Raw genomic sequence first — 13,190 nt, 5'->3', positions numbered from 1 at the left:
TTAATACTATACCATATAACCTACACAGTGTTAAAACAATGGTGGCAAATACCACCGAGTAATGAGTGCCAATCATCGCCAATGTGTATTCTTCTTTCGCTAGTTACCTGTGCCCTTGAGCATATTCCTGAGCACTTAACAAGTGGCTCAATACATTTATTCCTTGCTTAGAAATAAAGATAAAGAAATTTGAGAGTCAATCTAAAAGCTGAAAACAAAATGTCGTCATGGTGGTGCTGAAAGCTGTTCTTCCAGGACAAGTGTCAAGTAATAAGGACCATTTTAAACTACACTGATTATTTGTTGGACACAAAGCAATTGACTAAACTGAGTTTCCCCTCTAATCTGCGGGACCAATTGATATTTACAGGCCATGCTGTGATCCAGTCCCTGTGTTGAGGCCTCCAACATGTCCCATTACTTCAGACTTCCTTGTTTAATCTTCATAGCAGCCCTGTGAGGAAAGTGGGAACATCACAAAGTGAATTACAGAAAACTATGAGAAATTCCCCATCTACTTTCTAAGGATAAGCCATGACCACCAGGAAAAATACAAAACCCTCACCTTCTAAATCAGTGCTTTCCCAGCAGGAGTGATTTTGCCTACCAGGTGATACTGGGCAATGTCTGGGGCCATAGCTGGTTGTCACAGTTGGGATGAACAGACTCCTGATATCTGGTGGGCAGAGGCCAGGAATGATAGGGACTGCCTGCCACACATAGGACAGCCCCCCAAAGAATTACCCAGATCAAGATGACTCAGCGATCACCTTGAGGATGATATTGGTAACAGAGGAAAGAATGCAAATGTGAGTAAGGAGGAAGGACGGTTTTGGAGAGAGAATGAGAATAATCTGAGACAGGGAGCGTGGAGAGAGTGACACCGAAGCCTGGAGAGGACGGGCTACGATAAGGACACCCTAGCACCTGAGCAAAAGAGATATCTGAAGACATGCATTCAAAAGGGGGAAAAAATCTGTGTTACTTCTTCTTTTGAGACCTCTCTGGCTTTAGCCCTGGTCACTATTTCACAGGGATTTCTTGTTCTGTCCTCTCTGCCTGCCTGCTCTGATTCCACAGGGCCTCTGGGTTCCATTGAAAGCCACAATCCACTGCGTATTCCGTGGCCACGTCTTCCTTTGCAGCAACTTTTCAGTTTTACTAGTTGCAGAACTCCCGAGGACCTGAGTGGCTCTGTAATTTGAAGAAAGATATTTAACTTCTCTGAGCTTCAATTTCCTCATCTGTAAAAATCAAACTATAACAGTGATAGTTTTGGGATTGTTGTGAGGAATAAATGGACATCTACCATGAACACTTACTACTTAGCAAGTACTTGTCAAATATCATGGCGTCCCCTCCATCTCCTTTTAGTGGCATTTCTTCTCCAAAGAAAAAAAGAAAGAGTTGACCACAAATGGACCACATAGACAACGGTGGTCCTGTAAGATTATAATTGTACATTTTTATTGGACCTTCTCTGTGTTCAGATGTTTGATTGAGTTTCAGTTGCCAACAGTTTTCAGTATAGTAACTAACATGGTGTTAGGTACGTAGCCTGCGAACAACAGGCTCTACCCAGTAGCCTCGGCATGCAGAGGGCTGTCCCATCTCGGTGTGTACAGTACACCGAGATGATGTTCTGTAACAACGAAATCATCTCATATGCCCACTGCTAAGTGACACGTGAGTGTGTATCTTTACTACCATCAGAGGCTACTGCTGTGCCCCTCCGGATGCTTCACATTAATGCACCAAACTGTCTGCTCCAAAGTAGTTAGCAGTCTTGGGAAAAAAAATGGGAATTTTGATAGTTGTGGTTACATTTTCTTTTACTAGAAAGATCTATTTGCAGAATGAATGTATCTCTCTTTCACACACACACACATACATACACAAAGGGTGCTAAAAAATGTATACACATCTTAAGAAAGGAAAAAAACTACATTAAGTTGTATTGAACTGTACTAAAATTGTCATACTCAATATAGACCAATAATGTTTGTTTTCTTGTATGTTGTGTCTCTCGTAATTACAGAAGCGTGATTTGAGTAGTACAATTTTATTTTAATACAATTCTTCTCTTTCTTAAAATGCGCATATATATGTATTTGACACCCTTTGTATATACATACTTGCATGTGCCCAATTAACATAAAAGTACTATTTTGTTTTTTTCTCTAACAGATTTAAACACATGTTTTCTACAAAGATTTAATGTCTTTTTAGCTTTATTCAAACTATCAGTACAATTTTAGTATTTTAGATACTGTATGGGATATCCTAGGATTATGTTACAGAGTTTGCTTTTGTAAGGTTGAAGTCTGGATGGTAGTTGCACCCTTTACCCAGGAAGTGTGCCAAGTGAATGCACCCAAACCCTTCTCCTCCTCTCCCTTCTTGAATTCACTTGAGTTCTTTTTCACGGAATCAGGTAGTTGTTAATCTGCTGACTCTAAGTATTGAGTACGTGTGGTGCTTGTTTTCCATTCTTGTGATACTTTGTTTAGGAGAATGTTCATCAAATCTATACAAGTTGTTACAAAACATACAAAATCTCCGTCTTTTTTTAATGGCTGAATAGTATCCCATGAGAATGGCCACATCATAAGGTCCCCAAACAACCAATACTGGTGTGGGAGAGAAGGGGATCCTCACACGCTATTGATGGGATTGCAAACTAGTACAGCCTCTGTGGAGAGAAGTATGAGATTCTTCAGAGAACGAAAAGTAGACCTTTCCCTGATCCTGCAATCCATTACTAAGCTGATTCCAGGCCACTAGACATCGTCACCTGAGTTGATTCTAATATGAAAGGGCCTTTTGATTAAGGACATTGCATGTTATTATGTGCTTAGGGTTTAAAATACTTCCACAAAGTGAGCAGATAGTGTAGTGGTTACTGGTATGAACTTTGCATGAGGCAGTCCTGGTTCGGGTCCTGGATTAGAATGTAAATTATGAATTCATGTTTCTCCACTCAGACTCTGCTTGCCCATTCTGCCAGTGAGGGTAATAGGGCCCACCTTTCAGAACGTTGAAAGGATTCAGTGAAATGAGGGGTAAGGAGATGTGGTTTTATGGTGAGAGTTTAAAGAATGGTGATTTTAATGTAGACCCCATAGAAGCCTGAATAGTTCAATTCTATATGGACAGAGGGAAGGAAAGAAAAAGCAACGTCTGCAGAGGTTGGGCAGCGTCTAAGTGCAGGTCACCCGGCTTTGAAATACAGAGCGTTAGTGCTGCTACCAGTCTGAGTGCTCCCGGTGGGCCTGAAGCAGAGGGAACACTCTAGAAATATTGGGGCGTAATGCATTTAAAGACGATGGTGACAATTTAGTGATTTTAGGAATTAAAATTCTGGAGAACGCTCAAACACACCAGGGTGGCAGAGGGAGTTTTTTTTTTTTTTTTTTTGGCTCGAGATACGTTGATCTCCCAACCAAGGGCAAGGATCATATACATCACTTGTTTTTATCCTTGGAATTTATGATTGCCCCTGGTCTGGACACTCAACACATGCTTGTTTAACAACTGAGAATGTAAATGGATGAACTTGAACAACTGAGAATTAAGTTTTAAGACAAGCATTGTTTTTAAAAATAATTCTTTGCCAGTAACATTTTGGAAGGAATCCATGTCTTCAAAATGGTTTTTATTCTATGTCTAACTGTATTTTTATTTTCCACATTGAGGCTATAATTCTGCAGTTACTTTAATTTTTTCCTTAGTTTTTCTTCTATTTTTCTTGTTGATAAGCCACTGAGCTTTTTTCTTTTATATAGTACTTTAAAAAAATAAATCTTTTTCTTAAACTCATTGCAGTGATATACAAGTTTGCTGGTAGATACTAAATTAATGGAAAATCCATAGACTTGTAGTTTTTTAGTTTTGTTTTATATGGCATATAAGTCAAATTCAGGTAATGAAGTGTTGACTCTAAAAGCAGGTTTTTTTGAGATACAATACTTGAAATTTCTAAATTAATCCCAGCAAGGCAAAATAATCCCCCCAAATGAAGGAGGGGTACAAGAACACAAATTGGAACATATTTCATGTAAAAAAGAGTACTTTATCATCTTAAGAAAAAATCACTCAAAAATAGGACTGTATTTCTTTTTTTTTTTTTTTTTTTTTTTTTTTTTTGCAGTTTTTGGCCATGGCTGAACCAGCCACCTCTGGTATATGGGACCGGCGCCTTACCCCTTTGAGCCACAGGGCCCGCCCAGGACTATATTTCTCAAAACTTACACCTTATATGGAAATTCACATCAAGTGATTTTTTTTGTCTTCTTGGGAAGAGATCATTATTTAAAAGAATGCCCCTGGTTGTTTTTGTTAATATTTCAAAAAATTCAAAATGTTTGTATAACATGTAGTGTAAGATGCACCATAGGTGTATTCCCACCAATCTCCCTTCCTCCACCCACCTCCCCACACCCTCCCCTCCCTTTCTCCCTTCCCCTTATTCTTAGGTTGTAACTGGGTCGTAGCTTTCATGTGAAAGCCCTAATTAGTTTCATAGTTGAGCTGAGTACATTGGGTACATTTTCTTCCATTCTTCAGATACTTTACTAAGAAGAATATGTTACAGCTCCATTCATGTAAACATGAAAGAGGTAAAGTCTTCTTCTTTCTTCAAGTTTTTAAGAAAACATTTTCCATCCCTTAACCCTGAGTCGTGATTTGTCCTTCAGAGCTAGGCATGTCTCCTGGAGACAGCATATGGATGGCTTGTGCATTTTTATCCAATCAGCCAGCCTGTGCCTCTTCAGTGGGGAATTCAATCCATTGACATTTATTGAGCGTATCATTGAGAGTGGTAGAATTTTATTCATCTTGCTATGAGAAGGTCTGTTGTGTAGTTTTATCTTTTGTGCCATTGTGGAAGCTAAATTTTGGCCTTTGGCTTCTAATGTTTACTTAGGTGGTGGTTCATTATGGTGTTCAGTGTTGAGGATAGTTCTAAGTATTTCCTGTAGAGCTGGTCTTGTTGTGGTCAATTTCTTCAGTGCTTGTATATCCACAAAAGATTTGATTTCTCCATCAGTTTTGAAACTTAGTTTAGCAGGATACAGAATTTTGGGCTAAAGATTATTTTGTTTAAGGATGTTGAAGTTGGATGACCATTGTCTGGCTTGAAAAGTTTCAGTCGAAAAGTCTGCTGTCGTCCTAATAGCTCTGCACCCGTAGGTCAGTTTGTGCTTAATCCTAGCTGCTTGCAGAATTTTCTCTTTCATCTTGACGTTGGACAGGTTCATTACAATGTGTATTGGAAAAGTTCTGTTAAAGTTGAGATGCCTTGGGTTTTGATATCTATCTGAAAGGAGTGTGTCAGGATCTTTAGTAAAACTTGGGAAGTTTACATTTATGATAGTCTCCAGTAGGGCTTCCTTACCTTGGGAAAATCTTCTTCCTCTTCAGGTATTTCTATTATTCGTATGCTTGAACAATTCATGGCATCTTGTAGTTCTCTAAGTGCCTGCTCTGCTTTCTGTCTCTTTTTTTCTTCTTCTGTAACTACCTGGGTTAACTCAAACACTTTATCCTCTAGCTCTGAGGTTCTTTCTTCTCCATGATCTAATCTATTTTTGACACTCTCTACTGCATCTTTATATTCCCCGACTGCCCCATTCATTTCCTTAAGCTCCGCTATGTCCTATGTTCTACATATTTCTCACCCAAATTTGGTTCTGTCTTTCTATTTTCTCATCCATTCTCTTTTGTCACCTTGATCATCCATATTTCAAATTCTCTTTCTTTGAAATCCATTAATTCTTTATAGGAGGAGTCTTCTGTAAAAGCTGCCTCATGGTCCCTTGGAGGAATTGCCCTATTTCGTTTTTTCATGGTGCCTGAATTTTTCTGTTGGTTCCTTCTCATATGTGCTTTCTTCTCATTCATCTCTTTGTGCTCTTTGTTCCCTCCCACTTCCTCGTTTGCTTCAAATTACTTTGTCTCAGAATTTAGGTGATGAAGAGGCCTCTTGGTAGGAGGCCAAAAGGAAAAGAAAGATAAAGAATGAGCAGGGAGAAACAAGAGGAGAAGAAAGAAAGAGGAAAAAAGAAGGAAAGACTAAAAGAAAAGAAAAAGAAAAAACGGAAGGAGGAGTAACAGAAAGAAACTTGAAGAATAGGAGAGAAGGAGGTCGGGCGGTGCCTGTGGCTCAGTCGGTAAGGCGCCGGCCCCATATACCGAGGGTGTTTGGTACAAACCCTGCCCCGGCCAAACTGCAACCAAAAAATAGCTGAGTGTTGTGGCAGTCGCATGTAGTCCCAGCTACTCGGGAGACTAAGGCAAGAGAATCGCTGAAGCCCAGGAGTTGGAGGTTGCTGTGAGCTGTGTGAGGCCACGGCACTCTACAGAGGGCCATAAAGTAAGACTCTGTCTCTACAAAAAAAAAAAAAAAAAGGAGAGAAGGAGGTCAGGAGGAGAGGATGAGAGTGATGGAAGAAATGGTATTGATCAGCCCAGTGCCAAGGCCATACCTGTAACTCAAGCATTTTGAGGGGCTGGGCTGGGTGCATTGCTAGAAATCAGGTGCTTCTTACCAGCCTGAGCAGATCCAGAATCTTCCTCTGCCAAGAATAGGAAGAGAAGACAAAGAACAAAAGCAAAAATCAAGAAGGAAAAATTAAGTATGAATGAAAACAAAATAGAAAAATTCTGCAATGTGATTGTGCCAAAACTTTCTTTCTAGGACCAAAGGTAGAAAAGTCTCTTAGCCTTCTTGAGCCAAAGTACTGCTGTGACTTCCCTGCTAGACCACAGCTGTGTCACCCCAGCTCTCAGAAAAAAAAAGAAAGAAAGAGAATAGACAGAAGAAAGTAAGAGAATATATAAAGGAAATTAAACATACCGTTGCATCAAACAAAGGAGAAAGAGGGAAGTGGGATGAAGAAAGAGAGAAAGAAAGAAAGGAGAAAGACAAAAAAAGGGAGGGGATATCTTAGCAGTTTCAGAAGCGATGTATGTGAGAGAGATGAAAAGGGTAGAAGAGTCTCTATCCAAAGAGAGAATGTAGAGGAGTGAAATAGGGGAGAGAGAATAAATGAGGCTAAAGTACCGTAACCAAAAAATACAGAGCCCTTGCTCTTGATGAAAGTAAAAATGGAGGGCGGCGCCTGTGGCTCAAGGAGTAGGGCGCCGGTCCCATATGCCGGAGGTGGCGGGTTCAAACCTAGCCCCGGCCAAAATAAAAAAAATAAATAAATAAAAAATAAAAGAAACTAAAAATGGAAGTTAAGACAAGAACTAACCAAACAAATAAGCAAGAACCATAAAACATCAACATACAATAACAAAAAGCTCTAGAAACCAAAAATAAGCAACCTCAGCAACAAATAAAGGAAGAAAAAAGAAAAAAATGCTAACAACACCAACTAGAAAACAAAAAAAGAAAAAATATTAAAAAATAATTATATGTAAACATATATATAAATTCATACATATTTATGTAAATATATATGGTGGAAGGGTCCAATTTTAGTAGGAATATATTTATGTTGCAATCTATTGCTGGAACACCAGGTGGTGCTGAAGCTCTAGAAGACAGACACCACCACTAGTAACCTCTCTCTGGATCCCAAGCATAGACCTGTTTCCCAACTTAATTGTATGCGGTGATCTCCTGATTATTTCCTCAGCATTCAGGCCCCGCCAGGTGGGATCTCAACACTCTCCAGAATGTTTCAGAGGCAGGTCTTCCTGTGCCCCCAGACAACAGTTCCCATGGGGTGTGAAGGCTTGGGGGGAGATGAAAAAATTAAAACCCAAAAAGATCTCAGCAGGGAGTCTCTAAAACAGTAAAACTCTGCTCCTCATTAGACAACATTATAACTTCTAAACTCATTACAGGAAATTCTATGTATCTCACTCTTTTCGATTATTCCAGGCCCTTTTCCTGCTAAATGTTGAAAACGAGGTAAATATCCCCATAATTCTGTACTCTCCGCTTGTATCCTTTTACTGTTTTCAGTAATAAGGGTATCCTGATGGGCACCTCTACCAAGTTCTGCAACGTACAGTGTGAAAATTAGATGTGAACACCACTTATTAGAGAATACACTTCACTATATAGCTGCTGATTAATTTCGTTTTCTTATACCACTTTTAATATCTGAAACTATGAGACCCTCAAAAAATAAGCTGACCATGTTATTCTTTTTTTTCCTTCGAAGCTTGCACTTTTATTTTTAAATTTTTTATTATGTATATTAATGCATTTATGGGGTACAATGTGCTGATTTGATGTACAATGTGGAAAGCTTACATCAAACTGGTTAACAGAACCATAATCTCTTATTTATTTGTTGTGGTAAGACATTTATACTAGTTTTGAAATGTACCATCACATTGTGCACATTAGGTGAGGTCCCACCAAATACCCTCCCTCCTCCCGGCCTCCCCCTTCCCCTCCCCTCTTCCTCTTTTCTCTTCTTCTTTCTGGACTATAATTGTATTTTATCATTTGTATGAATGTGTAGGTGATTTTATATTGGCTTCATAATAGTATTGAGTACATTGGCTACTTTTTCTTCCATTCTTGAGATACTTTACTAAGAAGAATATGTTCCAGCTCCATGCAGGTAAACATAAAAGAGGTAAACCTCCATCTTTTTATGGCTGCATAGTATTCCATGGAATACAATACCACAATTTGTTAATACAATCATGGGTCAATGGGCATTTGGGCTGCTTCTATGACTTGGAAATTATGAATTTGGCTGCAATAAACATTCTGGTGCAAATGTCTTTGTTGTAAAATGATTTTTGATCATCTGGATAAATACCTAGTAGAGGAATTGAAGGATCAAACAGTAGGTCTACTTTTAGTTCTTTGATCATTCTCCAAACTTCTTTCCAAAAAGAACATATTAGCTTCAGTCCCACCAACAGTGTAGAAATGTTCCCTTCTCTCCACACCCACACCAACATCTATAGTTTGGGGTTTTGATGATGTGGGCTAATCTTACGGGGGTTAGATAATATCTCAAAGTGGTTTTGATTTGCATTTCTCTGATGATTAAAGATGATGAGCATATTTTCATGTGTTTGTAGGCCATGTGCCTGTCTTCTTCAGAGAATCTTCTGTTCAAGTCTCTTGCCCCCAAAGAAATGGAGTTATTTGTTCTTTTCTTATTGATTAGTTCGAGTTCTCTCTGGATTTAATTATCAGACCTTTGTTGGAAACATAACCTACAAATATTTTATCCCATTCTGAAGGCTAGCTGTCTGCTTTACTTATTGTGCTCTTGGCTGTGGAAAAGCTTTTTAGTTTGATCAGCTCATTATATATGAGCTCATTATATATATATAATGAGTTATATATCAGCTCATTATATATATATATAATTTTTTTTTTTTGCATTTTTTGTTTGGGGCTGGGTTTGAACCCTCCACCTCAGGCATATGGGGCTGACACCCTAGCCCTTTGAGCCATAGGTGCCACCTAGTAATATATTTTTGATGTTGCTTCAATTGCCAGAGGGGTCCTTCTCATAAAATATTCTTCTAAGCCAATTTCTTCAAGCATTTTCCCTGCACTCTCTTCTAGTATTTTTATAGTTTCATGTCTTAAGTTTACATCTTTTATCCAGTGAGAATCAATTTTTGTTAATGTTGAAAGGTGAGGGTCCAGTTTGAGTGTTCTACGGGTCAGCAGCCAGTTTTCCCAGCACCATTTGTTAAATAGGGAATCTTTCCCCCAAGGATTGCTGTTGATAGGCATAGCAAAGGTCAAATGAGAAGTAGCTGGGATCACCTCTTAATTTTTTATTGTGTTCCATATATCTACATCTCTGTTTTTGTGTCAGTACCATGCTGTTTTGATTACTATAGATTAATGGTATAGCCTGAAGTCTAATAACACGATTCTTCCTGATTTGTTTTTATTTATGAGTAATGTATTGACTATCGAAGGTTTTTTCTGATTCCATATAAAATTAAGTACTATTTGTTCAAGCTCTTTAAAGTACGACAATGGTGCTTTAACAGGGATTGCATTAAATCTGTAGATTGCTTTGGGTAGTACGGACATTTTAACAATGTTGATTCTTCCCAGCCATGAGCATGGTATGTTTTTTCATTCGTTAACTTCTTCAGCTATTTCTTTTCTCAGAGTTTCATAATTCTCTTTATTCCACCATGGAATACTATGCAGCCATAAAAATGATGGAGACTTCACGTCTTTTAGGTTTACCTGGATGGAGCTAGAACGTACTCTTCTTAGTAATGTATCTCAAGAATGGGGGGGGAAAGTATCCAATGTACTCAATACTACTATGAAATCAGTATATAATCACCTACACGTTCATAGGGAGTGGTAAAACGTAACTGTAGTCAAGAAAGAGAGAGGGAACAGGAGGGAGGGGTGAGGGGAGGCCAGCAGGAGGGAGCTTATTTGTGGGGATCTCACCTAATGTGCGTAATGCAATGATTCTCTTCAAAACTATTAAGAATAGAGCACAAATGTCTTACTACAACAAATAAGTGAGGGATGGTTATGCTAATCAGTTGATGTAAGCATTCTGCATTGCACATCTAGTCAGCTATAAATACATCAATGTACACAGTTACGATTTAATAAAGAATAAAAAAAGAGAGGTGATGAAGGGACAAAAAATGAAAAACAATAAACATTATTGGGGGGATGGGCAGTCTTATTCCCAGAACTCAAGCACTACAAAAGTGACCCATGTAATCCATGTAAAAATGTATTTGTATCCTTTTAATATTTTGAAGTAAAATGAATAAATACATAAAAACAAAATAAACAAATGAAAAAATGAATAAATAAATCAGGTGTTAAAGAAAATCATTTTACAGATGGTGCTGGAGTGATGAGGCAGGGGTTTCAGGAGCAAGGACTAAAAGGAAGAAGTTCAGGGAATTTTGAAGGGTAGAGGCCTCCAGAGGCCTCGGCAGATGGTAATGGTGACAGAAGAGTTCTCAGAGGAGATCCAGGGGACAGTGACAGGCAGGAAGGCAGCCCTTTGTCTGACTATTATCTACACCAGCTTCAAAAAGCCACTCCAGGATGAGACTGATTTGGTATATTGCATCGCTGTTATCAAAGTTGAATTACAAGTATGCGGGACTCCGTTTGAGCATTCATTATGCTCAAAATTCACCTTTCCTTTATGAGATGTGTTCGTCTGCTCCGCTGGTGCCACCAGTTTCTCTAAAGTTCAGGAGATTCCAGGCCCAAATTCCTCAAACTTTGGCTGCGAAAGGATTACTACGGCTGCCTAAAAATACTGATACCATGGTTTTGTTTTGTTTAATTTTAGATTAATGAGAGGGTACACATGATCAGGTTATAACGTTGCATTTGTTAGGTAAAGTCCCTGTTGTAGTTGTGTCCTGCACACCAAGTCTGGCTCAGGAGATGTGCCATATACCCGTACATTGTGCCCTTAGGAGGGAGCACACCCATTTCCCTGCCTCCTCCTTTCTCCCCCTGCCCTCTTCCCCCTCCCCCAATCTGAATTGAGTTTTTCTCTTCTGTGGGCATGTATTCCATCATCCACTGGCTTCACATTAGTATTGAATACATTAGATACCTGCTTTTCCGTGCTTGCGATACTTTACTAAGCAGGATGTGTTTCAACTCCGTCCTGGTTAATACAAAGGGTTTTGAAATGAAGCCCAATAGATCTGTAAAACAATCGTGGAGTGGGTTTGGAACTGAGCCATCTCTGGGGTCCTGAAGTACCCGTGGCTTTCTGAGATGACCGGGGGGTGGTGGGGGCTGTGAGACAGCATCAGGAGGCGGGCAAGCAGCTCTTGGCCAGAAGTGGACTCTGTCCAGAGAGAAAATGACTCCTTCCTCAGGGAAACCTCCATCGTCTCTTACCACCTTTCAACTGATTGGCCCAGGCCCACTCAGAGAATGGAAAATCATGTCATTTATTTAAAGTTAATTGATTGTACATTTTTGTTTTGTTTTGCTTTGGTTTATGTTTTTTTTGTGTGTGTGTGAGATAGTCTCACTCTGTTTCCCAGGCTAGAGTGCCATGGCCTCAGCCTGGTTGACAGCAACCTCCAACTCCTGTGTTCAAGCAATCCTCCTGCCTTAGTCTCCCTCCCAAGTAGCGGGGGCTACAAGTCCTCACCACCACACCCAAGTAAGTTTTCTATTTTTAGTAAAGACAGGGTCTTGTTCTTTCTCGGGTTGGTCTCGGATCCTGAGCTCAAGCAGTCCTCCTGCCTCCGGCTCCCAGATTACTCAGATTACCTGCATGAACCACCAAGCCACAGGCCTTGATTGCAGATGTTAAACACATGTACAGAATACCCTCACAGCAACACACAGTGTTTGAATATCAGCTGGGATTACAGCCCCATCAGGCTGAAACATAAAACCAACCATCTCTCCCCAGATCCCTGATCCCCAGCACTCCCAACAAGTTTTGCCTTTTACTGGACTTCAGATAAATGGGGTCATAAATGTAGTTTCTTTTGCAGCTGGATGTGGTGACAAAGTTTAAACCGCTACAGAGAAAGGATTTATTTGAAGCAGCATGACTTGAAATCCTGAAGCTTAAATCAATATGCTATGTTACTATATATGCTACTACACTACTTAAATAAAAGAGGAAATCTGTTAATTCATAAAATCTGGAAATTACTCAATGGTAAAAATTATGTTATATAAAATGTGACTTACATTTTACATTCAATTGTTTAACTTCTGTGCACATGACTCAAACCATTATCTAACAAAATCTTACGTATCTTCAAAAATAACATTTATGGTTTTGTTCTAGTTTGCACTGGAGAGAAATGGCAAATACCATGTTGTCCTGTCCAAAATTGGACAGCCACTGACCCTAATAAGAAAGTGTACTAGTCAGGATCTAATCAGGAACCAGACACACACTAGTTCTCTGAATAGGGACAATTTCCTGTGATGAATTACTAACTGCCAAGGGGTGACTGGCTACTAACACAGTAAATCAAGTAAAAGAGAATACAGGAATTGCAGCTGGGGTGTAAGTTCACCAATCACATCCATGCTCAGGGGATGTCAGGTCAGAAGGAAGCTACAGAAGCAAGGAGGCTCTGCATTTTGCTGGCAAAATCTGGGTACAAGTGTCTGGCTTTTGGAAGCATCAAAGGTAGTAAGAACAAGTTCCTGACACAAGAGTGGCCCTAGGAAGGTAATAGGTGGAAGTGAAGCATGGAGG

This window comes from Nycticebus coucang, chromosome 10 (assembly GCF_027406575.1).
Source record: "Nycticebus coucang isolate mNycCou1 chromosome 10, mNycCou1.pri, whole genome shotgun sequence".
NCBI classification, from domain to species: Eukaryota; Metazoa; Chordata; class Mammalia; order Primates; family Lorisidae; genus Nycticebus; species Nycticebus coucang.
Note: the sequence above shows the minus strand (reverse complement) of the source record.